Consider the following 25,797-nt stretch of genomic DNA (forward strand, 5'->3'; position numbering starts at 1 on the left):
ACAGCCTTCAAGCCAGATCAACAAATGCTGATGGCCTTTTGACTTATTTTCCCCTCCTCATATGCCTACAGTTGTATTACAGGGCTAGGCCTTTTGTTTTCTATCCTAATTATGAAATTGACTGCAGGTGCAGAGAGAACGCAGAGGATTGAAATGTTCAGATAAAGGGTCTTAAGCAGGAGAGAGCAGAGGTACGTATCTGTGTTTCATTAAAGTGTTTCATGCCGGCAAAAAGGATACTTCCCTGGGTGGGCTTGAACCACCAACCTTTCTGTTAACAACCGAACGCGCTAACCATTTGCACCACAGAGGTTAATAACTGTAGCACAGTTCCTGAGACTCAATATATATCTTGATAATTGTGTGCCTGCCTGGAGCTTGTGTTATATAATGCGTCTTTATGCCATACAGCATTTCTCATTTGCTTAGTGTCTTGTTATTGTTGGACGTAATGATGAATAGACTACTGTCTAATGGTCTTAGAGCCAGTATTACTACCGGTCCCAGTGTATGAGACACATACATGACTTTTCTGTTGCCTGCTTAGCATAGCTCCCTGCTCCTCTGTAGGTGTGCTACCAGCCAGTAAGGCGTGTGCCTTGCCCATCAGATGTGTTATGTTAGACTTGACTTCTCTGTGAGCAAAGTCTCCCTCCCATAGCAGGTGCTTTCTCTGAACTCTTGACTTGTAAGACTGCTGGGAAAGGCCCTCCCTAGCCCCTCACTCAGATAGATACATTTACCTTCAGAGCTCAGCTTTGGAGAAAGAGATTGGGGAGAGAGCAAATAGGGGAAGGCCCATGGTGCACACTTTATTTTACATAAAAGCTGGGGCTTGTGGGAGGACAGGGACAAGAGGGTTCTCAGGGAAAGAAATCCCAGGAGTATTGATGGCTAGGCCCTGAAACACAACAATCCCGGATTGGCAAGGCACAATATGCCTGTGCAACAGGCCTGACCCTAGGCTTCCGGAGTTCTTGGTCACAAAAGGCTCCAGTGATCTAAGCCCGACCAGGGCTGTGCCCGACCAGGGCTGTAGGCCGCGTTGGGAGCGCGTTAGGGACGCGTAAAGGGACGCAGGGCGCAGAACTCTGCCCGTTTCACCCCAGCATTTAGGGGAGGACACAGAATCTGGGAAAGCCAGTGGGAAGGATTTTCCAGGAGGAGAGTTCAGTGAGATAATCTGAAACACAATAGTGCTGGTGATCTGGCGGGTGCATTCTGTGAACCACTTTTGTCGGGAGCAGCCTGCCATCATGCCCTGATAAACACAACTCTAGTCCCAAGCCAGTGACCTCAGCAAATGCAAAGACATTCATAGTTATAGTCTCCTGCATCTGATTCTTGCCATCTTCATGTGAAACGTTGGCGTTATCATGTCTGCTGCGCACACTTTGTTCATATGTGTACAATTTAAGTGTGTGCACCTGATCACTGTCTTGGGCAGAGCTCTGCCTGTGAACAACCCATGTGAAGCATTGGTGGTTCAGTGGTAGAATTCTCGCCTGCCACGCGAGAGGCCCGGGTTCGATTCCCAGCCAATGCAAGACTGCTTTCTTTTGACTTTGTTTTCGAAAGGAAATATATGACCTCAGTGGGGAATAAAATGGTAAGCAGTGACCCCGACGTGATTTGAACACGCAACCTTCTGATCTGGAGTCAGACGCGCTACCGTTGCGCCACGAGGTCCTTACACTTACAGCTTTCGGAGCCAGATCAACAAATGCTGTGGGCCTTTTGACTTATTTTCCCCTCCTCATATGCCTACAGTTGTATTACAGAGCTTGACCTTTTGTTTTCTATCCTAATTATGAAATTGACTGCAGGTGCCGAGAGAACGCAGAGAATTGAAATATTCAGGGAAAGGGTGTCCAGCAGGAGAGAGCAAAGGTATGTATCTGTTTTCCATTCAAGTGTTTCATTCAGGCAAAATAATACGTCCCTGGGTGGGCTTGAACCACCAACCTTTCGGTTAACAGCCGAACGTTCTAACCAATTGCGCCACAGAGACGAGTGACTACAGCATCTTTCCTTAGACTCAATATATATCTTGATATGTATGTGCCTGCCTGGAGCTTGTCTTATATAAGCCATCATCATGTGAAACTTTGGCGTTGTCATGTCTGCTGCGCACACTTTGTTCATATGTGTACAATTTAAGTGTGTGCACCTGATCACTGTCTTGGACAGAGCTATGCCTGTGAACTCCCCATGTGAAGCATTGGTGGTTCAGTGGTAGAATTCTCGCCTGCCACGCGGGAGGCCCGGCTTCGATTCCCGGCCAATGCAAGGCTGCGTTCCTTTGACTTTGTTTTCGAAAGGAAATATATGAACTCAGTGGGGAATAAAATGGTAAGCAGTGACCCCGACGTGATTTGACCACGCAACCTTCTGATCTGGAGTCAGACGCGCTACCGTTGCGCCACAAGGTCCTTACACTTACAGCCTTCAAGCCAGATCAACAAATGCTGATGGCCTTTTGACTTATTTTCCCCTCCTCATATGCCTACAGTTGTATTACAGGGCTAGGCCTTTTGTTTTCTATCCTAATTATGAAATTGACTGCAGGTGCAGAGAGAACGCAGAGGATTGAAATGTTCAGATAAAGGGTCTTAAGCAGGAGAGAGCAGAGGTACGTATCTGTGTTTCATTAAAGTGTTTCATGCCGGCAAAAAGGATACTTCCCTGGGTGGGCTTGAACCACCAACCTTTCTGTTAACAACCGAACGCGCTAACCATTTGCACCACAGAGGTTAATAACTGTAGCACAGTTCCTGAGACTCAATATATATCTTGATAATTGTGTGCCTGCCTGGAGCTTGTGTTATATAATGCGTCTTTATGCCATACAGCATTTCTCATTTGCTTAGTGTCTTGTTATTGTTGGACGTAATGATGAATAGACTACTGTCTAATGGTCTTAGAGCCAGTATTACTACCGGTCCCAGTGTATGAGACACATACATGACTTTTCTGTTGCCTGCTTAGCATAGCTCCCTGCTCCTCTGTAGGTGTGCTACCAGCCAGTAAGGCGTGTGCCTTGCCCATCAGATGTGTTATGTTAGACTTGACTTCTCTGTGAGCAAAGTCTCCCTCCCATAGCAGGTGCTTTCTCTGAACTCTTGACTTGTAAGACTGCTGGGAAAGGCCCTCCCTAGCCCCTCACTCAGATAGATACATTTACCTTCAGAGCTCAGCTTTGGAGAAAGAGATTGGGGAGAGAGCAAATAGGGGAAGGCCCATGGTGCACACTTTATTTTACATAAAAGCAGGGGCTTGTGGGAGGACAGGGACAAGAGGGTTCTCAGGGAAAGAAATCCCAGGAGTATTGATGGCTAGGCCCTGAAACACAACAATCCCGGATTGGCAAGGCACAATATGCCTGTGCAACAGGCCTGACCCTAGGCTTCCGGAGTTCTTGGTCACAAAAGGCTCCAGTGATCTAAGCCCGACCAGGGCTGTAGGCCGCGTTGGGAGCGCGTTAGGGACGCGTAAAGGGACGCAGGGCGCAGAACTCTGCCCGTTTCACCCCAGCATTTAGGGGAGGACACAGAATCTGGGAAAGCCAGTGGGAAGGATTTTCCAGGAGGAGAGTTCAGTGAGATAATCTGAAACACAATAGTGCTGGTGATCTGGCGGGTGCATTCTGTGAACCACTTTTGTCGGGAGCAGCCTGCCATCATGCCCTGATAAACACAACTCTAGTCCCAAGCCAGTGACCTCAGCAAATGCAAAGACATTCATAGTTATAGTCTCCTGCATCTGATTCTTGCCATCTTCATGTGAAACGTTGGCGTTATCATGTCTGCTGCGCACACTTTGTTCATATGTGTACAATTTAAGTGTGTGCACCTGATCACTGTCTTGGGCAGAGCTCTGCCTGTGAACAACCCATGTGAAGCATTGGTGGTTCAGTGGTAGAATTCTCGCCTGCCACGCGGGAGGCCCGGGTTCGATTCCCGGCCAATGCAAGACTGCTTTCTTTTGACTTTGTTTTCGAAAGGAAATATATGACCTCAGTGGGGAATAAAATGGTAAGCAGTGACCCCGACGTGATTTGGACACGCAACCTTCTGATCTGGAGTCAGACGCGCTACCGTTGCGCCACGAGGTCCTTACACTTACAGCTTTCGGAGCCAGATCAACAAATGCTGTGGGCCTTTTGACTTATTTTCCCCTCCTCATATGCCTACAGTTGTATTACAGAGCTTGACCTTTTGTTTTCTATCCTAATTATGAAATTGACTGCAGGTGCCGAGAGAACGCAGAGAATTGAAATATTCAGGGAAAGGGTGTCCAGCAGGAGAGAGCAAAGGTATGTATCTGTTTTCCATTCAAGTGTTTCATTCAGGCAAAATAATACGTCCCTGGGTGGGCTTGAACCACCAACCTTTCGGTTAACAGCCGAACGCGCTAACCGATTGCGCCACAGAGACGAGTGACTACAGCATCTTTCCTTAGACTCAATATATATCTTGATATGTATGTGCCTGCCTGGAGCTTGTCTTATATAAGCCATCATCATGTGAAACTTTGGCGTTGTCATGTCTGCTGCGCACACTTTGTTCATATGTGTACAATTTAAGTGTGTGCACCTGATCACTGTCTTGGACAGAGCTATGCCTGTGAACTCCCCATGTGAAGCATTGGTGGTTCAGTGGTAGAATTCTCGCCTGCCACACGGGAGGCCCGGGTTCGATTCCCGGCCAATGCAAGGCTGCGTTCCTTTGACTTTGTTTTCGAAAGGAAATATATGAACTCAGTGGGGAATAAAATGGTAAGCAGTGACCCCGACGTGATTTGACCACGCAACCTTCTGATCTGGAGTCAGACGCGCTACCGTTGCGCCACAAGGTCCTTACACTTACAGCCTTCAAGCCAGATCAACAAATGCTGATGGCCTTTTGACTTATTTTCCCCTCCTCATATGCCTACAGTTGTATTACAGGGCTAGGCCTTTTGTTTTCTATCCTAATTATGAAATTGACTGCAGGTGCAGAGAGAACGCAGAGGATTGAAATGTTCAGATAAAGGGTCTTAAGCAGGAGAGAGCAGAGGTACGTATCTGTGTTTCATTAAAGTGTTTCATGCCGGCAAAAAGGATACTTCCCTGGGTGGGCTTGAACCACCAACCTTTCTGTTAACAACCGAACGCGCTAACCATTTGCACCACAGAGGTTAATAACTGTAGCACAGTTCCTGAGACTCAATATATATCTTGATAATTGTGTGCCTGCCTGGAGCTTGTGTTATATAATGCGTCTTTATGCCATACAGCATTTCTCATTTGCTTAGTGTCTTGTTATTGTTGGACGTAATGATGAATAGACTACTGTCTAATGGTCTTAGAGCCAGTATTACTACCGGTCCCAGTGTATGAGACACATACATGACTTTTCTGTTGCCTGCTTAGCATAGCTCCCTGCTCCTCAGTAGGTGTGCTACCAGCCAGTAAGGCGTGTGCCTTGCCCATCAGATGTGTTATGTTAGACTTGACTTCTCTGTGAGCAAAGTCTCCCTCCCATAGCAGGTGCTTTCTCTGAACTCTTGACTTGTAAGACTGCTGGGAAAGGCCCTCCCTAGCCCCTCACTCAGATAGATACATTTACCTTCAGAGCTCAGCTTTGGAGAAAGAGATTGGGGAGAGAGCAAATAGGGGAAGGCCCATGGTGCACACTTTATTTTACATAAAAGCTGGGGCTTGTGGGAGGACAGGGACAAGAGGGTTCTCAGGGAAAGAAATCCCAGGAGTATTGATGGCTAGGCCCTGAAACACAACAATCCCGGATTGGCAAGGCACAATATGCCTGTGCAACAGGCCTGACCCTAGGCTTCCGGAGTTCTTGGTCACAAAAGGCTCCAGTGATCTAAGCCCGACCAGGGCTGTAGGCCGCGTTGGGAGCGCGTTAGGGACGCGTAAAGGGACGCAGGGCGCAGAACTCTGCCCGTTTCACCCCAGCATTTAGGGGAGGACACAGAATCTGGGAAAGCCAGTGGGAAGGATTTTCCAGGAGGAGAGTTCAGTGAGATAATCTGAAACACAATAGTGCTGGTGATCTGGCGGGTGCATTCTGTGAACCACTTTTGTCGGGAGCAGCCTGCCATCATGCCCTGATAAACACAACTCTAGTCCCAAGCCAGTGACCTCAGCAAATGCAAAGACATTCATAGTTATAGTCTCCTGCATCTGATTCTTGCCATCTTCATGTGAAACGTTGGCGTTATCATGTCTGCTGCGCACACTTTGTTCATATGTGTACAATTTAAGTGTGTGCACCTGATCACTGTCTTGGGCAGAGCTCTGCCTGTGAACAACCCATGTGAAGCATTGGTGGTTCAGTGGTAGAATTCTCGCCTGCCACGCGGGAGGTCCGGGTTCGATTCCCAGCCAATGCAAGACTGCTTTCTTTTGACTTTGTTTTCGAAAGGAAATATATGACCTCAGTGGGGAATAAAATGGTAAGCAGTGACCCCGACGTGATTTGAACACGCAACCTTCTGATCTGGAGTCAGACGCGCTACCGTTGCGCCACGAGGTCCTTACACTTACAGCTTTCGGAGCCAGATCAACAAATGCTGTGGGCCTTTTGACTTATTTTCCCCTTCCTCATATGCCTACAGTTGTATTACAGAGCTTGACCTTTTGTTTTCTATCCTAATTATGAAATTGACTGCAGGTGCCGAGAGAACGCAGAGAATTGAAATATTCAGGGAAAGGGTGTCCAGCAGAAGAGAGCAAAGGTATGTATCTGTTTTCCATTCAAGTGTTTCATTCAGGCAAAATAATACGTCCCTGGGTGGGCTTGAACCACCAACCTTTCGGTTAACAGCCGAACGCGCTAACCGATTGCGCCACAGAGACGAGTGACTACAGCATCTTTCCTTAGACTCAATATATATCTTGATATGTATGTGCCTGCCTGGAGCTTGTCTTATATAAGCCATCATCATGTGAAACTTTGGCGTTGTCATGTCTGCTGCGCACACTTTGTTCATATGTGTACAATTTAAGTGTGTGCACCTGATCACTGTCTTGGACAGAGCTATGCCTGTGAACTCTCCATGTGAAGCATTGGTGGTTCAGTGGTAGAATTCTCGCCTGCCACGCGGGAGGCCCGGGTTCGATTCCCGGCCAATGCAAGGCTGCGTTCCTTTGACTTTGTTTTCGAAAGGAAATATATGAACTCAGTGGGGAATAAAATGGTAAGCAGTGACCCCGACGTGATTTGACCACGCAACCTTCTGATCTGGAGTCAGACGCGCTACCGTTGCGCCACAAGGTCCTTACACTTACAGCCTTCAAGCCAGATCAACAAATGCTGATGGCCTTTTGACTTATTTTCCCCTCCTCATATGCCTACAGTTGTATTACAGGGCTAGGCCTTTTGTTTTCTATCCTAATTATGAAATTGACTGCAGGTGCAGAGAGAACGCAGAGGATTGAAATGTTCAGATAAAGGGTCTTAAGCAGCAGAGAGCAGAGGTACGTATCTGTGTTTCATTAAAGTGTTTCATGCCGGCAAAAAGGATACTTCCCTGGGTGGGCTTGAACCACCAATCTTTCTGTTAACTACCGAACGCGCTAACCATTTGCACCACAGAGGTTAATAACTGTAGCACAGTTCCTGAGACTCAATATATATCTTGATAATTGTGTGCCTGCCTGGAGCTTGTGTTATATAATGCGTCTTTATGCCATACAGCATTTCTCATTTGCTTAGTGTCTTGTTATTGTTGGACGTAATGATGAATAGACTACTGTCTAATGGTCTTAGAGCCAGTATTACTACCGGTCCCAGTGTATGAGACACATACATGACTTTTCTGTTGCCTGCTTAGCATAGCTCCCTGCTCCTCTGTAGGTGTGCTACCAGCCAGTAAGGCGTGTGCCTTGCCCATCAGATGTGTTATGTTAGACTTGACTTCTCTGTGAGCAAAGTCTCCCTCCCATAGCAGGTGCTTTCTCTGAACTCTTGACTTGTAAGACTGCTGGGAAAGGCCCTCCCTAGCCCCTCACTCAGATAGATACATTTACCTTCAGAGCTCAGCTTTGGAGAAAGAGATTGGGGAGAGAGCAAATAGGGGAAGGCCCATGGTGCACACTTTATTTTACATAAAAGCAGGGGCTTGTGGGAGGACAGGGACAAGAGGGTTCTCAGGGAAAGAAATCCCAGGAGTATTGATGGCTAGGCCCTGAAACACAACAATCCCGGATTGGCAAGGCACAATATGCCTGTGCAACAGGCCTGACCCTAGGCTTCCGGAGTTCTTGGTCACAAAAGGCTCCAGTGATCTAAGCCCGACCAGGGCTGTGCCCGACCAGGGCTGTAGGCCGCGTTGGGAGCGCGTTAGGGACGCGTAAAGGGACGCAGGGCGCAGAACTCTGCCCGTTTCACCCCAGCATTTAGGGGAGGACACAGAATCTGGGAAAGCCAGTGGGAAGGATTTTCCAGGAGGAGAGTTCAGTGAGATAATCTGAAACACAATAGTGCTGGTGATCTGGCGGGTGCATTCTGTGAACCACTTTTGTCGGGAGCAGTCTGCCATCATGCCCTGATAAACACAACTCTAGTCCCAAGCCAGTGACCTCAGCAAATGCAAAGACATTCATAGTTATAGTCTCCTGCATCTGATTCTTGCCATCTTCATGTGAAACGTTGGCGTTATCATGTCTGCTGCGCACACTTTGTTCATATGTGTACAATTTAAGTGTGTGCACCTGATCACTGTCTTGGGCAGAGCTCTGCCTGTGAACAACCCATGTGAAGCATTGGTGGTTCAGTGGTAGAATTCTCGCCTGCCACGCGGGAGGCCCGGGTTCGATTCCTGGCCAATGCAAGACTGCTTTCTTTTGACTTTGTTTTCGAAAGGAAATATATGACCTCAGTGGGGAATAAAATGGTAAGCAGTGACCCCGACGTGATTTGGACACGCAACCTTCTGATCTGGAGTCAGACGCGCTACCGTTGCGCCACGAGGTCCTTACACTTACAGCTTTCGGAGCCAGATCAACAAATGCTGTGGGCCTTTTGACTTATTTTCCCCTCCTCATATGCCTACAGTTGTATTACAGAGCTTGACCTTTTGTTTTCTATCCTAATTATGAAATTGACTGCAGGTGCCGAGAGAACGCAGAGAATTGAAATATTCAGGGAAAGGGTGTCCAGCAGGAGAGAGCAAAGGTATGTATCTGTTTTCCATTCAAGTGTTTCATTCAGGCAAAATAATACGTCCCTGGGTGGGCTTGAACCACCAACCTTTCGGTTAACAGCCGAACGCGCTAACCGATTGCGCCACAGAGACGAGTGACTACAGCATCTTTCCTTAGACTCAATATATATCTTGATATGTATGTGCCTGCCTGGAGCTTGTCTTATATAAGCCATCATCATGTGAAACTTTGGCGTTGTCATGTCTGCTGCGCACACTTTGTTCATATGTGTACAATTTAAGTGTGTGCACCTGATCACTGTCTTGGACAGAGCTATGCCTGTGAACTCCCCATGTGAAGCATTGGTGGTTCAGTGGTAGAATTCTCGCCTGCCACGCGGGAGGCCCGGGTTCGATTCCCGGCCAATGCAAGGCTGCGTTCCTTTGACTTTGTTTTCGAAAGGAAATATATGAACTCAGTGGGGAATAAAATGGTAAGCAGTGACCCCGAAGTGATTTGACCACGCAACCTTCTGATCTGGAGTCAGACGCGCTACCGTTGCGCCACAAGGTCCTTACACTTACAGCCTTCAAGCCAGATCAACAAATGCTGATGGCCTTTTGACTTATTTTCCCCTCCTCATATGCCTACAGTTGTATTACAGGGCTAGGCCTTTTGTTTTCTATCCTAATTATGAAATTGACTGCAGGTGCAGAGAGAACGCAGAGGATTGAAATGTTCAGATAAAGGGTCTTAAGCAGGAGAGAGCAGAGGTACGTATCTGTGTTTCATTAAAGTGTTTCATGCCGGCAAAAAGGATACTTCCCTGGGTGGGCTTGAACCACCAACCTTTCTGTTAACAACCGAACGCGCTAACCATTTGCACCACAGAGGTTAATAACTGTAGCACAGTTCCTGAGACTCAATATATATCTTGATAATTGTGTGCCTGCCTGGAGCTTGTGTTATATAATGCGTCTTTATGCCATACAGCATTTCTCATTTGCTTAGTGTCTTGTTATTGTTGGACGTAATGATGAATAGACTACTGTCTAATGGTCTTAGAGCCAGTATTACTACCGGTCCCAGTGTATGAGACACATACATGACTTTTCTGTTGCCTGCTTAGCATAGCTCCCTGCTCCTCTGTAGGTGTGCTACCAGCCAGTAAGGCGTGTGCCTTGCCCATCAGATGTGTTATGTTAGACTTGACTTCTCTGTGAGCAAAGTCTCCCTCCCATAGCAGGTGCTTTCTCTGAACTCTTGACTTGTAAGACTGCTGGGAAAGGCCCTCCCTAGCCCCTCACTCAGATAGATACATTTACCTTCAGAGCTCAGCTTTGGAGAAAGAGATTGGGGAGAGAGCAAATAGGGGAAGGCCCATGGTGCACACTTTATTTTACATAAAAGCAGGGGCTTGTGGGAGGACAGGGACAAGAGGGTTCTCAGGGAAAGAAATCCCAGGAGTATTGATGGCTAGGCCCTGAAACACAACAATCCCGGATTGGCAAGGCACAATATGCCTGTGCAACAGGCCTGACCCTAGGCTTCCGGAGTTCTTGGTCACAAAAGGCTCCAGTGATCTAAGCCCGACCAGGGCTGTAGGCCGCGTTGGGAGCGCGTTAGGGACGCGTAAAGGGACGCAGGGCGCAGAACTCTGCCCGTTTCACCCCAGCATTTAGGGGAGGACACAGAATCTGGGAAAGCCAGTGGGAAGGATTTTCCAGGAGGAGAGTTCAGTGAGATAATCTGAAACACAATAGTGCTGGTGATCTGGCGGGTGCATTCTGTGAACCACTTTTGTCGGGAGCAGCCTGCCATCATGCCCTGATAAACACAACTCTAGTCCCAAGCCAGTGACCTCAGCAAATGCAAAGACATTCATAGTTATAGTCTCCTGCATCTGATTCTTGCCATCTTCATGTGAAACGTTGGCGTTATCATGTCTGCTGCGCACACTTTGTTCATATGTGTACAATTTAAGTGTGTGCACCTGATCACTGTCTTGGGCAGAGCTCTGCCTGTGAACAACCCATGTGAAGCATTGGTGGTTCAGTGGTAGAATTCTCGCCTGCCACGCGGGATGCCCGGGTTTGATTCCCGGCCAATGCAAGACTGCTTTCTTTTGACTTTGTTTTCGAAAGGAAATATATGACCTCAGTGGGGAATAAAATGGTAAGCAGTGACCCCGACGTGATTTGGACACGCAACCTTCTGATCTGGAGTCAGACGCGCTACCGTTGCGCCACGAGGTCCTTACACTTACAGCTTTCGGAGCCAGATCAACAAATGCTGTGGGCCTTTTGACTTATTTTCCCCTCCTCATATGCCTACAGTTGTATTACAGAGCTTGACCTTTTGTTTTCTATCCTAATTATGAAATTGACTGCAGGTGCCGAGAGAACGCAGAGAATTGAAATATTCAGGGAAAGGGTGTCCAGCAGGAGAGAGCAAAGGTATGTATCTGTTTTCCATTCAAGTGTTTCATTCAGGCAAAATAATACGTCCCTGGGTGGGCTTGAACCACCAACCTTTCGGTTAACAGCCGAACGCGCTAACCGATTGCGCCACAGAGACGAGTGACTACAGCATCTTTCCTTAGACTCAATATATATCTTGATATGTATGTGCCTGCCTGGAGCTTGTCTTATATAAGCCATCATCATGTGAAACTTTGGCGTTGTCATGTCTGCTGCGCACACTTTGTTCATATGTGTACAATTTAAGTGTGTGCACCTGATCACTGTCTTGGACAGAGCTATGCCTGTGAACTCCCCATGTGAAGCATTGGTGGTTCAGTGGTAGAATTCTCGCCTGCCACGCGGGAGGCCCGGGTTCGATTCCCGGCCAATGCAAGGCTGCGTTCCTTTGACTTTGTTTTCGAAAGGAAATATATGAACTCAGTGGGGAATAAAATGGTAAGCAGTGACCCCGACGTGATTTGACCACGCAACCTTCTGATCTGGAGTCAGACGCGCTACCGTTGCGCCACAAGGTCCTTACACTTACAGCCTTCAAGCCAGATCAACAAATGCTGATGGCCTTTTGACTTATTTTCCCCTCCTCATATGCCTACAGTTGTATTACAGGGCTAGGCCTTTTGTTTTCTATCCTAATTATGAAATTGACTGCAGGTGCAGAGAGAACGCAGAGGATTGAAATGTTCAGATAAAGGGTCTTAAGCAGGAGAGAGCAGAGGTACGTATCTGTGTTTCATTAAAGTGTTTCATGCCGGCAAAAAGGATACTTCCCTGGGTGGGCTTGAACCACCAACCTTTCTGTTAACAACCGAACGCGCTAACCATTTGCACCACAGAGGTTAATAACTGTAGCACAGTTCCTGAGACTCAATATATATCTTGATAATTGTGTGCCTGCCTGGAGCTTGTGTTATATAATGCGTCTTTATGCCATACAGCATTTCTCATTTGCTTAGTGTCTTGTTATTGTTGGACGTAATGATGAATAGACTACTGTCTAATGGTCTTAGAGCCAGTATTACTACCGGTCCCAGTGTATGAGACACATACATGACTTTTCTGTTGCCTGCTTAGCATAGCTCCCTGCTCCTCTGTAGGTGTGCTACCAGCCAGTAAGGCGTGTGCCTTGCCCATCAGATGTGTTATGTTAGACTTGACTTCTCTGTGAGCAAAGTCTCCCTCCCATAGCAGGTGCTTTCTCTGAACTCTTGACTTGTAAGACTGCTGGGAAAGGCCCTCCCTAGCCCCTCACTCAGATAGATACATTTACCTTCAGAGCTCAGCTTTGGAGAAAGAGATTGGGGAGAGAGCAAATAGGGGAAGGCCCATGGTGCACACTTTATTTTACATAAAAGCTGGGGCTTGTGGGAGGACAGGGACAAGAGGGTTCTCAGGGAAAGAAATCCCAGGAGTATTGATGGCTAGGCCCTGAAACACAACAATCCCGGATTGGCAAGGCACAATATGCCTGTGCAACAGGCCTGACCCTAGGCTTCCGGAGTTCTTGGTCACAAAAGGCTCCAGTGATCTAAGCCCGACCAGGGCTGTGCCCGACCAGGGCTGTAGGCCGCGTTGGGAGCGCGTTAGGGACGCGTAAAGGGACGCAGGGCGCAGAACTCTGCCCGTTTCACCCCAGCATTTAGGGGAGGACACAGAATCTGGGAAAGCCAGTGGGAAGGATTTTCCAGGAGGAGAGTTCAGTGAGATAATCTGAAACACAATAGTGCTGGTGATCTGGCGGGTGCATTCTGTGAACCACTTTTGTCGGGAGCAGCCTGCCATCATGCCCTGATAAACACAACTCTAGTCCCAAGCCAGTGACCTCAGCAAATGCAAAGACATTCATAGTTATAGTCTCCTGCATCTGATTCTTGCCATCTTCATGTGAAACGTTGGCGTTATCATGTCTGCTGCGCACACTTTGTTCATATGTGTACAATTTAAGTGTGTGCACCTGATCACTGTCTTGGGCAGAGCTCTGCCTGTGAACAACCCATGTGAAGCATTGGTGGTTCAGTGCTAGAATTCTCGCCTGCCACGCGGGAGGCCCGGGTTTGATTCCCGGCCAATGCAAGACTGCTTTCTTTTGACTTTGTTTTCGAAAGGAAATATATGACCTCAGTGGGGAATAAAATGGTAAGCAGTGACCCCGACGTGATTTGGACACGCAACCTTCTGATCTGGAGTCAGACGCGCTACCGTTGCGCCACGAGGTCCTTACACTTACAGCTTTCGGAGCCAGATCAACAAATGCTGTGGGCCTTTTGACTTATTTTCCCCTCCTCATATGCCTACAGTTGTATTACAGAGCTTGACCTTTTGTTTTCTATCCTACTTATGAAATTGACTGCAGGTGCCGAGAGAACGCAGAGAATTGAAATATTCAGGGAAATGGTGTCCAGCAGGAGAGAGCAAAGGTATGTATCTGTTTTCCATTCAAGTGTTTCATTCAGGCAAAATAATACGTCCCTGGGTGGGCTTGAACCACCAACCTTTCGGTTAACAGCCGAACGCGCTAACCGATTGCGCCACAGAGACGAGTGACTACAGCATCTTTCCTTAGACTCAATATATATCTTGATATGTATGTGCCTGCCTGGAGCTTGTCTTATATAAGCCATCATCATGTGAAACTTTGGCGTTGTCATGTCTGCTGCGCACACTTTGTTCATATGTGTACAATTTAAGTGTGTGCACCTGATCACTGTCTTGGACAGAGCTATGCCTGTGAACTCCCCATGTGAAGCATTGGTGGTTCAGTGGTAGAATTCTCGCCTGCCACGCGGGAGGCCCGGGTTCGATTCCCGGCCAATGCAAGGCTGCGTTCCTTTGACTTTGTTTTCGAAAGGAAATATATGAACTCAGTGGGGAATAAAATGGTAAGCAGTGACCCCGAAGTGATTTGACCACGCAACCTTCTGATCTGGAGTCAGACGCGCTACCGTTGCGCCACAAGGTCCTTACACTTACAGCCTTCAAGCCAGATCAACAAATGCTGATGGCCTTTTGACTTATTTTCCCCTCCTCATATGCCTACAGTTGTATTACAGGGCTAGGCCTTTTGTTTTCTATCCTAATTATGAAATTGACTGCAGGTGCAGAGAGAACGCAGAGGATTGAAATGTTCAGATAAAGGGTCTTAAGCAGGAGAGAGCAGAGGTACGTATCTGTGTTTCATTAAAGTGTTTCATGCCGGCAAAAAGGATACTTCCCTGGGTGGGCTTGAACCACCAACCTTTCTGTTAACAACCGAACGCGCTAACCATTTGCACCACAGAGGTTAATAACTGTAGCACAGTTCCTGAGACTCAATATATATCTTGATAATTGTGTGCCTGCCTGGAGCTTGTGTTATATAATGCGTCTTTATGCCATACAGCATTTCTCATTTGCTTAGTGTCTTGTTATTGTTGGACGTAATGATGAATAGACTACTGTCTAATGGTCTTAGAGCCAGTATTACTACCGGTCCCAGTGTATGAGACACATACATGACTTTTCTGTTGCCTGCTTAGCATAGCTCCCTGCTCCTCTGTAGGTGTGCTACCAGCCAGTAAGGCGTGTGCCTTGCCCATCAGATGTGTTATGTTAGACTTGACTTCTCTGTGAGCAAAGTCTCCCTCCCATAGCAGGTGCTTTCTCTGAACTCTTGACTTGTAAGACTGCTGGGAAAGGCCCTCCCTAGCCCCTCACTCAGATAGATACATTTACCTTCAGAGCTCAGCTTTGGAGAAAGAGATTGGGGAGAGAGCAAATAGGGGAAGGCCCATGGTGCACACTTTATTTTACATAAAAGCTGGGGCTTGTGGGAGGACAGGGACAAGAGGGTTCTCAGGGAAAGAAATCCCAGGAGTATTGATGGCTAGGCCCTGAAACACAACAATCCCGGATTGGCAAGGCACAATATGCCTGTGCAACAGGCCTGACCCTAGGCTTCCGGAGTTCTTGGTCACAAAAGGCTCCAGTGATCTAAGCCCGACCAGGGCTGTGCCCGACCAGGGCTGTAGGCCGCGTTGGGAGCGCGTTAGGGACGCGTAAAGGGACGCAGGGCGCAGAACTCTGCCCGTTTCACCCCAGCATTTAGGGGAGGACACAGAATCTGGGAAAGCCAGTGGGAAGGATTTTCCAGGAGGAGAGTTCAGTGAGATAATCTGAAACACAATAGTGCTGGTGATCTGGCGGGTGCATTCTGTGAACCACTTTTGTCGGGAGCAGCCTGCCATCATGCCCTGATAAACACAACTCTAGTCCCAAGCCAGTGACCTCAGCAAATGCAAAGACATTCATAGTTATAGTCTCCTGCATCTGATTCTTGCCATCTTCATGTGAAACGTTGGCGTTATCATGTCTGCTGCGCACACTTTGTTCATATGTGTACAATTTAAGTGTGTGCACCTGATCACTGTCTTGGGCAGAGCTCTGCCTGTGAACAACCCATGTGAAGCATTGGTGGTTCAGTGGTAGAATTCTCGCCTGCCACGCGAGAGGCCCGGGTTCGATTCCCAGCCAATGCAAGACTGCTTTCTTTTGACTTTGTTTTCGAAAGGAAATATATGACCTCAGTGGGGAATAAAATGGTAAGCAGTGACCCCGAGGTGATTTGAACACGCAACCTTCTGATCTGGATTCAGACGCGCTACCGTTGCGCCACGAGGTCCTTACACTTACAGCTTTCGGAGCCAGATCAACAAATGCTGTGGGCCTTTTGACTTATTTTCCCCTCCTCATATGCCTACAGTTGTATTACAGAGCTTGACCTTTTGTTTTCTATCCTAATTATGAAATTGACTGCAGGTGCCGAGAGAACGCAGAGAATTGAAATATTCAGGGAAAGGGTGTCCAGCAGGAGAGAGCAAAGGTATGTATCTGTTTTCCATTCAAGTGTTTCATTCAGGCAAAATAATACGTCCCTGGGTGGGCTTGAACCACCAACCTTTCGGTTAACAGCCGAACGCGCTAACCGATTGCGCCACAGAGACGAGTGACTACAGCATCTTTCCTTAGACTCAATATATATCTTGATATGTATGTGCCTGCCTGGAGCTTGTCTTATATAAGCCATCATCATGTGAAACTTTGGCGTTGTCATGTCTGCTGCGCACACTTTGTTCATATGTGTACAATGTAAGTGTGTGCACCTGATCACTGTCTTGGATAGAGCTATGCCTGTGAACTCCCCATGTGAAGCATTGGTGGTTCAGTGGTAGAATTCTCGCCTGCCACGCGGGAGGCCCGGGTTCGATTCCCGGCCAATGCAAGGCTGCGTTCCTTTGACTTTGTTTTCGAAAGGAATTATATGAACTCAGTGGGGAATAAAATGGTAAGCAGTGACCCCGACGTGATTTGACCACGCAACCTTCTGATCTGGAGTCAGACGCGCTACCGTTGCGCCACAAGGTCCTTACACTTACAGCCTTCAAGCCAGATCAACAAATGCTGATGGCCTTTTGACTTATTTTCCCCTCCTCATATGCCTACAGTTGTATTACAGGGCTAGGCCTTTTGTTTTCTATCCTAATTATGAAATTGACTGCAGGTGCAGAGAGAACGCAGAGGATTGAAATGTTCAGATAAAGGGTCTTAAGCAGGAGAGAGCAGAGGTACGTATCTGTGTTTCATTAAAGTGTTTCATGCCGGCAAAAAGGATACTTCCCTGGGTGGGCTTGAACCACCAACCTTTCTGTTAACAACCGAACGCGCTAACCATTTGCACCACAGAGGTTAATAACTGTAGCACAGTTCCTGAGACTCAATATATATCTTGATAATTGTGTGCCTGCCTGGAGCTTGTGTTATATAATGCGTCTTTATGCCATACAGCATTTCTCATTTGCTTAGTGTCTTGTTATTGTTGGACGTAATGATGAATAGACTACTGTCTAATGGTCTTAGAGCCAGTATTACTACCGGTCCCAGTGTATGAGACACATACATGACTTTTCTGTTGCCTGCTTAGCATAGCTCCCTGCTCCTCTGTAGGTGTGCTACCAGCCAGTAAGGCGTGTGCCTTGCCCATCAGATGTGTTATGTTAGACTTGACTTCTCTGTGAGCAAAGTCTCCCTCCCATAGCAGGTGCTTTCTCTGAACTCTTGACTTGTAAGACTGCTGGGAAAGGCCCTCCCTAGCCCCTCACTCAGATAGATACATTTACCTTCAGAGCTCAGCTTTGGAGAAAGAGATTGGGGAGAGAGCAAATAGGGGAAGGCCCATGGTGCACACTTTATTTTACATAAAAGCAGGGGCTTGTGGGAGGACAGGGACAAGAGGGTTCTCAGGGAAAGAAATCCCAGGAGTATTGATGGCTAGGCCCTGAAACACAACAATCCCGGATTGGCAAGGCACAATATGCCTGTGCAACAGGCCTGACCCTAGGCTTCCGGAGTTCTTGGTCACAAAAGGCTCCAGTGATCTAAGCCCGACCAGGGCTGTAGGCCGCGTTGGGAGCGCGTTAGGGACGCGTAAAGGGACGCAGGGCGCAGAACTCTGCCCGTTTCACCCCAGCATTTAGGGGAGGACACAGAATCTGGGAAAGCCAGTGGGAAGGATTTTCCAGGAGGAGAGTTCAGTGAGATAATCTGAAACACAATAGTGCTGGTGATCTGGCGGGTGCATTCTGTGAACCACTTTTGTCGGGAGCAGCCTGCCATCATGCCCTGATAAACACAACTCTAGTCCCAAGCCAGTGACCTCAGCAAATGCAAAGACATTCATAGTTATAGTCTCCTGCATCTGATTCTTGCCATCTTCATGTGAAACGTTGGCGTTATCATGTCTGCTGCGCACACTTTGTTCATATGTGTACAATTTAAGTGTGTGCACCTGATCACTGTCTTGGGCAGAGCTCTGCCTGTGAACAACCCATGTGAAGCATTGGTGGTTCAGTGGTAGAATTCTCGCCTGCCACGCGGGATGCCCGGGTTTGATTCCCGGCCAATGCAAGACTGCTTTCTTTTGACTTTGTTTTCGAAAGGAAATATATGACCTCAGTGGGGAATAAAATGGTAAGCAGTGACCCCGACGTGATTTGGACACGCAACCTTCTGATCTGGAGTCAGACGCGCTACCGTTGCGCCACGAGGTCCTTACACTTACAGCTTTCGGAGCCAGATCAACAAATGCTGTGGGCCTTTTGACTTATTTTCCCCTCCTCATATGCCTACAGTTGTATTACAGAGCTTGACCTTTTGTTTTCTATCCTAATTATGAAATTGACTGCAGGTGCCGAGAGAACGCAGAGAATTGAAATATTCAGGGAAAGGGTGTCCAGCAGGAGAGAGCAAAGGTATGTATCTGTTTTCCATTCAAGTGTTTCATTCAGGCAAAATAATACGTCCCTGGGTGGGCTTGAACCACCAACCTTTCGGTTAACAGCCGAACGCGCTAACCGATTGCGCCACAGAGACGAGTGACTACAGCATCTTTCCTTAGACTCAATATATATCTTGATATGTATGTGCCTGCCTGGAGCTTGTCTTATATAAGCCATCATCATGTGAAACTTTGGCGTTGTCATGTCTGCTGCGCACACTTTGTTCATATGTGTACAATTTAAGTGTGTGCACCTGATCACTGTCTTGGACAGAGCTATGCCTGTGAACTCCCCATGTGAAGCATTGGTGGTTCAGTGGTAGAATTCTCGCCTGCCACGCGGGAGGCCCGGGTTCGATTCCCGGCCAATGCAAGGCTGCGTTCCTTTGACTTTGTTTTCGAAAGGAAATATATGAACTCAGTGGGGAATAAAATGGTAAGCAGTGACCCCGACGTGATTTGACCACGCAACCTTCTGATCTGGAGTCAGACGCGCTACCGTTGCGCCACAAGGTCCTTACACTTACAGCCTTCAAGCCAGATCAACAAATGCTGATGGCCTTTTGACTTATTTTCCCCTCCTCATATGCCTACAGTTGTATTACAGGGCTAGGCCTTTTGTTTTCTATCCTAATTATGAAATTGACTGCAGGTGCAGAGAGAACGCAGAGGATTGAAATGTTCAGATAAAGGGTCTTAAGCAGGAGAGAGCAGAGGTACGTATCTGTGTTTCATTAAAGTGTTTCATGCCGGCAAAAAGGATACTTCCCTGGGTGGGCTTGAACCACCAACCTTTCTGTTAACAACCGAACGCGCTAACCATTTGCACCACAGAGGTTAATAACTGTAGCACAGTTCCTGAGACTCAATATATATCTTGATAATTGTGTGCCTGCCTGGAGCTTGTGTTATATAATGCGTCTTTATGCCATACAGCATTTCTCATTTGCTTAGTGTCTTGTTATTGTTGGACGTAATGATGAATAGACTACTGTCTAATGGTCTTAGAGCCAGTATTACTACCGGTCCCAGTGTATGAGACACATACATGACTTTTCTGTTGCCTGCTTAGCATAGCTCCCTGCTCCTCTGTAGGTGTGCTACCAGCCAGTAAGGCGTGTGCCTTGCCCATCAGATGTGTTATGTTAGACTTGACTTCTCTGTGAGCAAAGTCTCCCTCCCATAGCAGGTGCTTTCTCTGAACTCTTGACTTGTAAGACTGCTGGGAAAGGCCCTCCCTAGCCCCTCACTCAGATAGATACATTTACCTTCAGAGCTCAGCTTTGGAGAAAGAGATTGGGGAGAGAGCAAATAGGGGAAGGCCCATGGTGCACACTTTATTTTACATAAAAGCTGGGGCTTGTGGGAGGACAGGGACAAGAGGGTTCTCAGGGAAATAAATCCCAGGAGTATTGATGGCTAGGCCCTGAAACACAACAATCCCGGATTGGCAAGGCACAATATGCCTGTGCAACAGGCCTGACCCTAGGCTTCCGGAGTTCTTGGTCACAAAAGGCTCCAGTGATCTAAGCCCGACCAGGGCTGTGCCCGACCAGGGCTGTAGGCCGCGTTGGGAGCGCGTTAGGGACGCGTAAAGGGACGCAGGGCGCAGAACTCTGCCCGTTTCACCCCAGCATTTAGGGGAGGACACAGAATCTGGGAAAGCCAGTGGGAAGGATTTTCCAGGAGGAGAGTTCAGTGAGATAATCTGAAACACAATAGTGCTGGTGATCTGGCGGGTGCATTCTGTGAACCACTTTTGTCGGGAGCAGCCTGCCATCATGCCCTGATAAACACAACTCTAGTCCCAAGCCAGTGACCTCAGCAAATGCAAAGACATTCATAGTTATAGTCTCCTGCATCTGATTCTTGCCATCTTCATGTGAAACGTTGGCGTTATCATGTCTGCTGCGCACACTTTGTTCATATGTGTACAATTTAAGTGTGTGCACCTGATCACTGTCTTGGGCAGAGCTCTGCCTGTGAACAACCCATGTGAAGCATTGGTGGTTCAGTGGTAGAATTCTCGCCTGCCACGCGGGAGGCCTGGGTTTGATTCCCAGCCAATGCAAGACTGCTTTCTTTTGACTTTGTTTTCGAAAGGAAATATATGACCTCAGTGGGGAATAAAATGGTAAGCAGTGACCCCGACGTGATTTGAACACGCAACCTTCTGATCTGGAGTCAGACGCGCTACCGTTGCGCCACGAGGTCCTTACACTTACAGCTTTCGGAGCCAGATCAACAAATGCTGTGGGCCTTTTGACTTATTTTCCCCTCCTCATATGCCTACAGTTGTATTACAGAGCTTGACCTTTTGTTTTCTATCCTAATTATGAAATTGACTGCAGGTGCCGAGAGAACGCAGAGAATTGAAATATTCAGGGAAAGGGTGTCCAGCAGGAGAGAGCAAAGGTATGTATCTGTTTTCCATTCAAGTGTTTCATTCAGGCAAAATAATACGTCCCTGGGTGGGCTTGAACCACCAACCTTTCGGTTAACAGCCGAACGCGCTAACCGATTGCGCCACAGAGACGAGTGACTACAGCATCTTTCCTTAGACTCAATATATATCTTGATATGTATGTGCCTGCCTGGAGCTTGTCTTATATAAGCCATCATCATGTGAAACTTTGGCGTTGTCATGTCTGCTGCGCACACTTTGTTCATATGTGTACAATTTAAGTGTGTGCACCTGATCACTGTCTTGGACAGGGCTATGCCTGTGAACTCTCCATGTGAAGCATTGGTGGTTCAGTGGTAGAATTCTCGCCTGCCACGCGGGAGGCCCGGGTTCGATTCCCGGCCAATGCAAGGCTGCGTTCCTTTGACTTTGTTTTCGAAAGGAAATATATGAACTCAGTGGGGAATAAAATGGTAAGCAGTGACCCCGACGTGATTTGACCACGCAACCTTCTGATCTGGAGTCAGACGCGCTACCGTTGCGCCACAAGGTCCTTACACTTACAGCCTTCAAGCCAGATCAACAAATGCTGATGGCCTTTTGACTTATTTTCCCCTCCTCATATGCCTACAGTTGTATTACAGGGCTAGGCCTTTTGTTTTCTATCCTAATTATGAAATTGACTGCAGGTGCAGAGAGAACGCAGAGGATTGAAATGTTCAGATAAAGGGTCTTAAGCAGGAGAGAGCAGAGGTACGTATCTGTGTTTCATTAAAGTGTTTCATGCCGGCAAAAAGGATACTTCCCTGGGTGGGCTTGAACCACCAACCTTTCTGTTAACAACCGAACGCGCTAACCATTTGCACCACAGAGGTTAATAACTGTAGCACAGTTCCTGAGACTCAATATATATCTTGATAATTGTGTGCCTGCCTGGAGCTTGTGTTATATAATGCGTCTTTATGCCATACAGCATTTCTCATTTGCTTAGTGTCTTGTTATTGTTGGACGTAATGATGAATAGACTACTGTCTAATGGTCTTAGAGCCAGTATTACTACCGGTCCCAGTGTATGAGACACATACATGACTTTTCTGTTGCCTGCTTAGCATAGCTCCCTGCTCCTCTGTAGGTGTGCTACCAGCCAGTAAGGCGTGTGCCTTGCCCATCAGATGTGTTATGTTAGACTTGACTTCTCTGTGAGCAAAGTCTCCCTCCCATAGCAGGTGCTTTCTCTGAACTCTTGACTTGTAAGACTGCTGGGAAAGGCCCTCCCTAGCCCCTCACTCAGATAGATACATTTACCTTCAGAGCTCAGCTTTGGAGAAAGAGATTGGGGAGAGAGCAAATAGGGGAAGGCCCATGGTGCACACTTTATTTTACATAAAAGCTGGGGCTTGTGGGAGGACAGGGACAAGAGGGTTCTCAGGGAAAGAAATCCCAGGAGTATTGATGGCTAGGCCCTGAAACACAACAATCCCGGATTGGCAAGGCACAATATGCCTGTGCAACAGGCCTGACCCTAGGCTTCCGGAGTTCTTGGTCACAAAAGGCTCCAGTGATCTAAGCCCGACCAGGGCTGTGCCCGACCAGGGCTGTAGGCCGCGTTGGGAGCACGTTAGGGACGCGTAAAGGGACGCAGGGCGCAGAACTCTGCCCGTTTCACCCCAGCATTTAGGGGAGGACACAGAATCTGGGAAAGCCAGTGGGAAGGATTTTCCAGGAGGAGAGTTCAGTGAGATAATCTGAAACACAATAGTGCTGGTGATCTGGCGGGTGCATTCTGTGAACCACTTTTGTCGGGAGCAGCCTGCCATCATGCCCTGATAAACACAACTCTAGTCCCAAGCCAGTGACCTCAGCAAATGCAAAGACATTCATAGTTATAGTCTCCTGCATCTGATTCTTGCCATCTTCATGTGAAACGTTGGCGTTATCATGTCTTCTGCGCACACTTTGTTCATATGTGTACAATTTAAGTGTGTGCACCTGATCACTGTCTTGGGCAGAGCTCTGCCTGTGAACAACCCATGTGTAGCATTGGTGGTTCAGTGGTAGAATTCTCGCCTGCCATGCGGGAGGCCCGGGTTCGATTCCCAGCCAATGCAAGACTGCTTTCTTTTGACTTTGTTTTCGAAAGGAAATATATGACCTCAGTGGGGAATAAAATGGTAAGCAGTGACCCCGACGTGATTTGAACACGCAACCTTCTGATCTGGAGTCAGACGCGCTACCGTTGCGCCACGAGGTCCTTACACTTACAGCTTTCGGAGCCAGATCAACAAATGCTGTGGGCCTTTTGACTTATTTTCCCCTCCTCATATGCCTACAGTTGTATTACAGAGCTTGACCTTTTGTTTTCTATCCTAATTATGAAATTGACTGCAGGTGCCGAGAGAACGCAGAGAATTGAAATATTCAGGGAAAGGGTGTCCAGCAGGAGAGAGCAAAGGTATGTATCTGTTTTCCATTCAAGTGTTTCATTCAGGCAAAATAATACGTCCCTGGGTGGGCTTGAACCACCAACCTTTCGGTTAACAGCCAAACGCGCTAACCGATTGCGCCACAGAGACGAGTGACTACAGCATCTTTCCTTAGACTCAATATATATCTTGATATGTATGTGCCTGCCTGGAGCTTGTCTTATATAAGCCATCATCATGTGAAACTTTGGCGTTGTCATGTCTGCTGCGCACACTTTGTTCATATGTGTACAATTTAAGTGTGTGCACCTGATCACTGTCTTGGACAGAGCTATGCCTGTGAACTCCCCATGTGAAGCATTGGTGGTTCAGTGGTAGAATTCTCGCCTGCCACGCGGGAGGCCCGGGTTCGATTCCCGGCCAATGCAAGGCTGCGTTCCTTTGACTTTGTTTTCGAAAGGAAATATATGAACTCAGTGGGGAATAAAATGGTAAGCAGTGACCCCGACGTGATTTGACCACGCAACCTTCTGATCTGGAGTCAGACGCGCTACCGTTGCGCCACAAGGTCCTTACACTTACAGCCTTCAAGCCAGATCAACAAATGCTGATGGCCTTTTGACTTATTTTCCCCTCCTCATATGCCTACAGTTGTATTACAGGGCTAGGCCTTTTGTTTTCTATCCTAATTATGAAATTGACTGCAGGTGCAGAGAGAACGCAGAGGATTGAAATGTTCAGATAAAGGGTCTTAAGCAGGAGAGAGCAGAGGTACGTATCTGTGTTTCATTAAAGTGTTTCATGCCGGCAAAAAGGATACTTCCCTGGGTGGGCTTGAACCACCAACCTTTCTGTTAACAACCGAACGCGCTAACCATTTGCACCACAGAGGTTAATAACTGTAGCACAGTTCCTGAGACTCAATATATATCTTGATAATTGTGTGCCTGCCTGGAGCTTGTGTTATATAATGCGTCTTTATGCCATACAGCATTTCTCATTTGCTTAGTGTCTTGTTATTGTTGGACGTAATGATGAATAGACTACTGTCTAATGGTCTTAGAGCCAGTATTACTACCGGTCCCAGTGTATGAGACACATACATGACTTTTCTGTTGCCTGCTTAGCATAGCTCCCTGCTCCTCTGTAGGTGTGCTACCAGCCAGTAAGGCGTGTGCCTTGCCCATCAGATGTGTTATGTTAGACTTGACTTCTCTGTGAGCAAAGTCTCCCTCCCATAGCAGGTGCTTTCTCTGAACTCTTGACTTGTAAGACTGCTGGGAAAGGCCCTCCCTAGCCCCTCACTCAGATAGATACATTTACCTTCAGAGCTCAGCTTTGGAGAAAGAGATTGGGGAGAGAGCAAATAGGGGAAGGCCCATGGTGCACACTTTATTTTACATAAAAGCTGGGGCTTGTGGGAGGACAGGGACAAGAGGGTTCTCAGGGAAAGAAATCCCAGGAGTATTGATGGCTAGGCCCTGAAACACAACAATCCCGGATTGGCAAGGCACAATATGCCTGTGCAACAGGCCTGACCCTAGGCTTCCGGAGTTCTTGGTCACAAAAGGCTCCAGTGATCTAAGCCCGACCAGGGCTGTGCCCGACCAGGGCTGTAGGCCGCGTTGGGAGCGCGTTAGGGACGCGTAAAGGGACGCAGGGCGCAGAACTCTGCCCGTTTCACCCCAGCATTTAGGGGAGGACACAGAATCTGGGAAAGCCAGTGGGAAGGATTTTCCAGGAGGAGAGTTCAGTGAGATAATCTGAAACACAATAGTGCTGGTGATCTGGCGGGTGCATTCTGTGAACCACTTTTGTCGGGAGCAGCCTGCCATCATGCCCTGATAAACACAACTCTAGTCCCAAGCCAGTGACCTCAGCAAATGCAAAGACATTCATAGTTATAGTCTCCTGCATCTGATTCTTGCCATCTTCATGTGAAACGTTGGCGTTATCATGTCTGCTGCGCACACTTTGTTCATATGTGTACAATTTAAGTGTGTGCACCTGATCACTGTCTTGGGCAGAGC

The 25,797-nt window shown here is 47.6% G+C and overlaps 39 non-coding genes across 39 annotated transcripts; 12 read left to right on the forward strand and 27 right to left on the reverse strand.

Annotated features, from left to right (window-relative positions):
* Positions 1-1,475: 1,475 nt before the first annotated feature.
* TRNAG-GCC (transfer RNA glycine (anticodon GCC)) lies at positions 1,476-1,546 on the forward strand. The gene has a single exon. It is a non-coding gene; the product is annotated as a tRNA-Gly (tRNA).
* A 71-nt stretch (positions 1,547-1,617) lies between these two features.
* TRNAW-CCA (transfer RNA tryptophan (anticodon CCA)) lies at positions 1,618-1,689 on the reverse strand. The gene has a single exon. It is a non-coding gene; the product is annotated as a tRNA-Trp (tRNA).
* Positions 1,690-1,937: 248 nt separating this feature from the next.
* TRNAN-GUU (transfer RNA asparagine (anticodon GUU)) lies at positions 1,938-2,011 on the reverse strand. The gene has a single exon. It is a non-coding gene; the product is annotated as a tRNA-Asn (tRNA).
* Positions 2,012-2,360: 349 nt separating this feature from the next.
* On the reverse strand, positions 2,361-2,432 carry TRNAW-CCA (transfer RNA tryptophan (anticodon CCA)). Its single transcript has one exon. It is a non-coding gene; the product is annotated as a tRNA-Trp (tRNA).
* A 1,468-nt stretch (positions 2,433-3,900) lies between these two features.
* On the forward strand, positions 3,901-3,971 carry TRNAG-GCC (transfer RNA glycine (anticodon GCC)). Its single transcript has one exon. It is a non-coding gene; the product is annotated as a tRNA-Gly (tRNA).
* Positions 3,972-4,042: 71 nt separating this feature from the next.
* Positions 4,043-4,114, reverse strand: TRNAW-CCA (transfer RNA tryptophan (anticodon CCA)). Its single transcript has one exon. It is a non-coding gene; the product is annotated as a tRNA-Trp (tRNA).
* Positions 4,115-4,362: 248 nt separating this feature from the next.
* TRNAN-GUU (transfer RNA asparagine (anticodon GUU)) lies at positions 4,363-4,436 on the reverse strand. The gene has a single exon. It is a non-coding gene; the product is annotated as a tRNA-Asn (tRNA).
* Positions 4,437-4,785: 349 nt separating this feature from the next.
* TRNAW-CCA (transfer RNA tryptophan (anticodon CCA)) lies at positions 4,786-4,857 on the reverse strand. The gene has a single exon. It is a non-coding gene; the product is annotated as a tRNA-Trp (tRNA).
* A 1,610-nt stretch (positions 4,858-6,467) lies between these two features.
* TRNAW-CCA (transfer RNA tryptophan (anticodon CCA)) lies at positions 6,468-6,539 on the reverse strand. The gene has a single exon. It is a non-coding gene; the product is annotated as a tRNA-Trp (tRNA).
* Positions 6,540-6,788: 249 nt separating this feature from the next.
* Positions 6,789-6,862, reverse strand: TRNAN-GUU (transfer RNA asparagine (anticodon GUU)). The gene has a single exon. It is a non-coding gene; the product is annotated as a tRNA-Asn (tRNA).
* Positions 6,863-7,069: 207 nt separating this feature from the next.
* Positions 7,070-7,140, forward strand: TRNAG-GCC (transfer RNA glycine (anticodon GCC)). The gene has a single exon. It is a non-coding gene; the product is annotated as a tRNA-Gly (tRNA).
* A 71-nt stretch (positions 7,141-7,211) lies between these two features.
* TRNAW-CCA (transfer RNA tryptophan (anticodon CCA)) lies at positions 7,212-7,283 on the reverse strand. Its single transcript has one exon. It is a non-coding gene; the product is annotated as a tRNA-Trp (tRNA).
* Positions 7,284-8,909: 1,626 nt separating this feature from the next.
* TRNAW-CCA (transfer RNA tryptophan (anticodon CCA)) lies at positions 8,910-8,981 on the reverse strand. Its single transcript has one exon. It is a non-coding gene; the product is annotated as a tRNA-Trp (tRNA).
* Positions 8,982-9,229: 248 nt separating this feature from the next.
* On the reverse strand, positions 9,230-9,303 carry TRNAN-GUU (transfer RNA asparagine (anticodon GUU)). Its single transcript has one exon. It is a non-coding gene; the product is annotated as a tRNA-Asn (tRNA).
* A 207-nt stretch (positions 9,304-9,510) lies between these two features.
* Positions 9,511-9,581, forward strand: TRNAG-GCC (transfer RNA glycine (anticodon GCC)). The gene has a single exon. It is a non-coding gene; the product is annotated as a tRNA-Gly (tRNA).
* A 1,753-nt stretch (positions 9,582-11,334) lies between these two features.
* Positions 11,335-11,406, reverse strand: TRNAW-CCA (transfer RNA tryptophan (anticodon CCA)). Its single transcript has one exon. It is a non-coding gene; the product is annotated as a tRNA-Trp (tRNA).
* A 248-nt stretch (positions 11,407-11,654) lies between these two features.
* TRNAN-GUU (transfer RNA asparagine (anticodon GUU)) lies at positions 11,655-11,728 on the reverse strand. The gene has a single exon. It is a non-coding gene; the product is annotated as a tRNA-Asn (tRNA).
* Positions 11,729-11,935: 207 nt separating this feature from the next.
* TRNAG-GCC (transfer RNA glycine (anticodon GCC)) lies at positions 11,936-12,006 on the forward strand. The gene has a single exon. It is a non-coding gene; the product is annotated as a tRNA-Gly (tRNA).
* A 71-nt stretch (positions 12,007-12,077) lies between these two features.
* On the reverse strand, positions 12,078-12,149 carry TRNAW-CCA (transfer RNA tryptophan (anticodon CCA)). Its single transcript has one exon. It is a non-coding gene; the product is annotated as a tRNA-Trp (tRNA).
* Positions 12,150-13,775: 1,626 nt separating this feature from the next.
* Positions 13,776-13,847, reverse strand: TRNAW-CCA (transfer RNA tryptophan (anticodon CCA)). The gene has a single exon. It is a non-coding gene; the product is annotated as a tRNA-Trp (tRNA).
* A 248-nt stretch (positions 13,848-14,095) lies between these two features.
* Positions 14,096-14,169, reverse strand: TRNAN-GUU (transfer RNA asparagine (anticodon GUU)). Its single transcript has one exon. It is a non-coding gene; the product is annotated as a tRNA-Asn (tRNA).
* Positions 14,170-14,376: 207 nt separating this feature from the next.
* TRNAG-GCC (transfer RNA glycine (anticodon GCC)) lies at positions 14,377-14,447 on the forward strand. Its single transcript has one exon. It is a non-coding gene; the product is annotated as a tRNA-Gly (tRNA).
* Positions 14,448-16,074: 1,627 nt separating this feature from the next.
* TRNAG-GCC (transfer RNA glycine (anticodon GCC)) lies at positions 16,075-16,145 on the forward strand. The gene has a single exon. It is a non-coding gene; the product is annotated as a tRNA-Gly (tRNA).
* Positions 16,146-16,536: 391 nt separating this feature from the next.
* On the reverse strand, positions 16,537-16,610 carry TRNAN-GUU (transfer RNA asparagine (anticodon GUU)). Its single transcript has one exon. It is a non-coding gene; the product is annotated as a tRNA-Asn (tRNA).
* A 207-nt stretch (positions 16,611-16,817) lies between these two features.
* Positions 16,818-16,888, forward strand: TRNAG-GCC (transfer RNA glycine (anticodon GCC)). The gene has a single exon. It is a non-coding gene; the product is annotated as a tRNA-Gly (tRNA).
* A 71-nt stretch (positions 16,889-16,959) lies between these two features.
* Positions 16,960-17,031, reverse strand: TRNAW-CCA (transfer RNA tryptophan (anticodon CCA)). Its single transcript has one exon. It is a non-coding gene; the product is annotated as a tRNA-Trp (tRNA).
* A 1,610-nt stretch (positions 17,032-18,641) lies between these two features.
* On the reverse strand, positions 18,642-18,713 carry TRNAW-CCA (transfer RNA tryptophan (anticodon CCA)). Its single transcript has one exon. It is a non-coding gene; the product is annotated as a tRNA-Trp (tRNA).
* A 248-nt stretch (positions 18,714-18,961) lies between these two features.
* Positions 18,962-19,035, reverse strand: TRNAN-GUU (transfer RNA asparagine (anticodon GUU)). The gene has a single exon. It is a non-coding gene; the product is annotated as a tRNA-Asn (tRNA).
* Positions 19,036-19,242: 207 nt separating this feature from the next.
* TRNAG-GCC (transfer RNA glycine (anticodon GCC)) lies at positions 19,243-19,313 on the forward strand. The gene has a single exon. It is a non-coding gene; the product is annotated as a tRNA-Gly (tRNA).
* A 71-nt stretch (positions 19,314-19,384) lies between these two features.
* On the reverse strand, positions 19,385-19,456 carry TRNAW-CCA (transfer RNA tryptophan (anticodon CCA)). The gene has a single exon. It is a non-coding gene; the product is annotated as a tRNA-Trp (tRNA).
* A 1,484-nt stretch (positions 19,457-20,940) lies between these two features.
* Positions 20,941-21,011, forward strand: TRNAG-GCC (transfer RNA glycine (anticodon GCC)). Its single transcript has one exon. It is a non-coding gene; the product is annotated as a tRNA-Gly (tRNA).
* A 71-nt stretch (positions 21,012-21,082) lies between these two features.
* Positions 21,083-21,154, reverse strand: TRNAW-CCA (transfer RNA tryptophan (anticodon CCA)). The gene has a single exon. It is a non-coding gene; the product is annotated as a tRNA-Trp (tRNA).
* A 248-nt stretch (positions 21,155-21,402) lies between these two features.
* Positions 21,403-21,476, reverse strand: TRNAN-GUU (transfer RNA asparagine (anticodon GUU)). Its single transcript has one exon. It is a non-coding gene; the product is annotated as a tRNA-Asn (tRNA).
* A 207-nt stretch (positions 21,477-21,683) lies between these two features.
* TRNAG-GCC (transfer RNA glycine (anticodon GCC)) lies at positions 21,684-21,754 on the forward strand. Its single transcript has one exon. It is a non-coding gene; the product is annotated as a tRNA-Gly (tRNA).
* Positions 21,755-21,825: 71 nt separating this feature from the next.
* Positions 21,826-21,897, reverse strand: TRNAW-CCA (transfer RNA tryptophan (anticodon CCA)). The gene has a single exon. It is a non-coding gene; the product is annotated as a tRNA-Trp (tRNA).
* A 1,626-nt stretch (positions 21,898-23,523) lies between these two features.
* On the reverse strand, positions 23,524-23,595 carry TRNAW-CCA (transfer RNA tryptophan (anticodon CCA)). Its single transcript has one exon. It is a non-coding gene; the product is annotated as a tRNA-Trp (tRNA).
* Positions 23,596-23,843: 248 nt separating this feature from the next.
* On the reverse strand, positions 23,844-23,917 carry TRNAN-GUU (transfer RNA asparagine (anticodon GUU)). The gene has a single exon. It is a non-coding gene; the product is annotated as a tRNA-Asn (tRNA).
* Positions 23,918-24,124: 207 nt separating this feature from the next.
* On the forward strand, positions 24,125-24,195 carry TRNAG-GCC (transfer RNA glycine (anticodon GCC)). The gene has a single exon. It is a non-coding gene; the product is annotated as a tRNA-Gly (tRNA).
* Positions 24,196-24,266: 71 nt separating this feature from the next.
* TRNAW-CCA (transfer RNA tryptophan (anticodon CCA)) lies at positions 24,267-24,338 on the reverse strand. Its single transcript has one exon. It is a non-coding gene; the product is annotated as a tRNA-Trp (tRNA).
* Between the last annotated feature and the right edge of the window lie 1,459 nt (positions 24,339-25,797).

This window comes from Lissotriton helveticus, chromosome 1_2 (assembly GCF_964261635.1).
Source record: "Lissotriton helveticus chromosome 1_2, aLisHel1.1, whole genome shotgun sequence".
NCBI classification, from domain to species: Eukaryota; Metazoa; Chordata; class Amphibia; order Caudata; family Salamandridae; genus Lissotriton; species Lissotriton helveticus.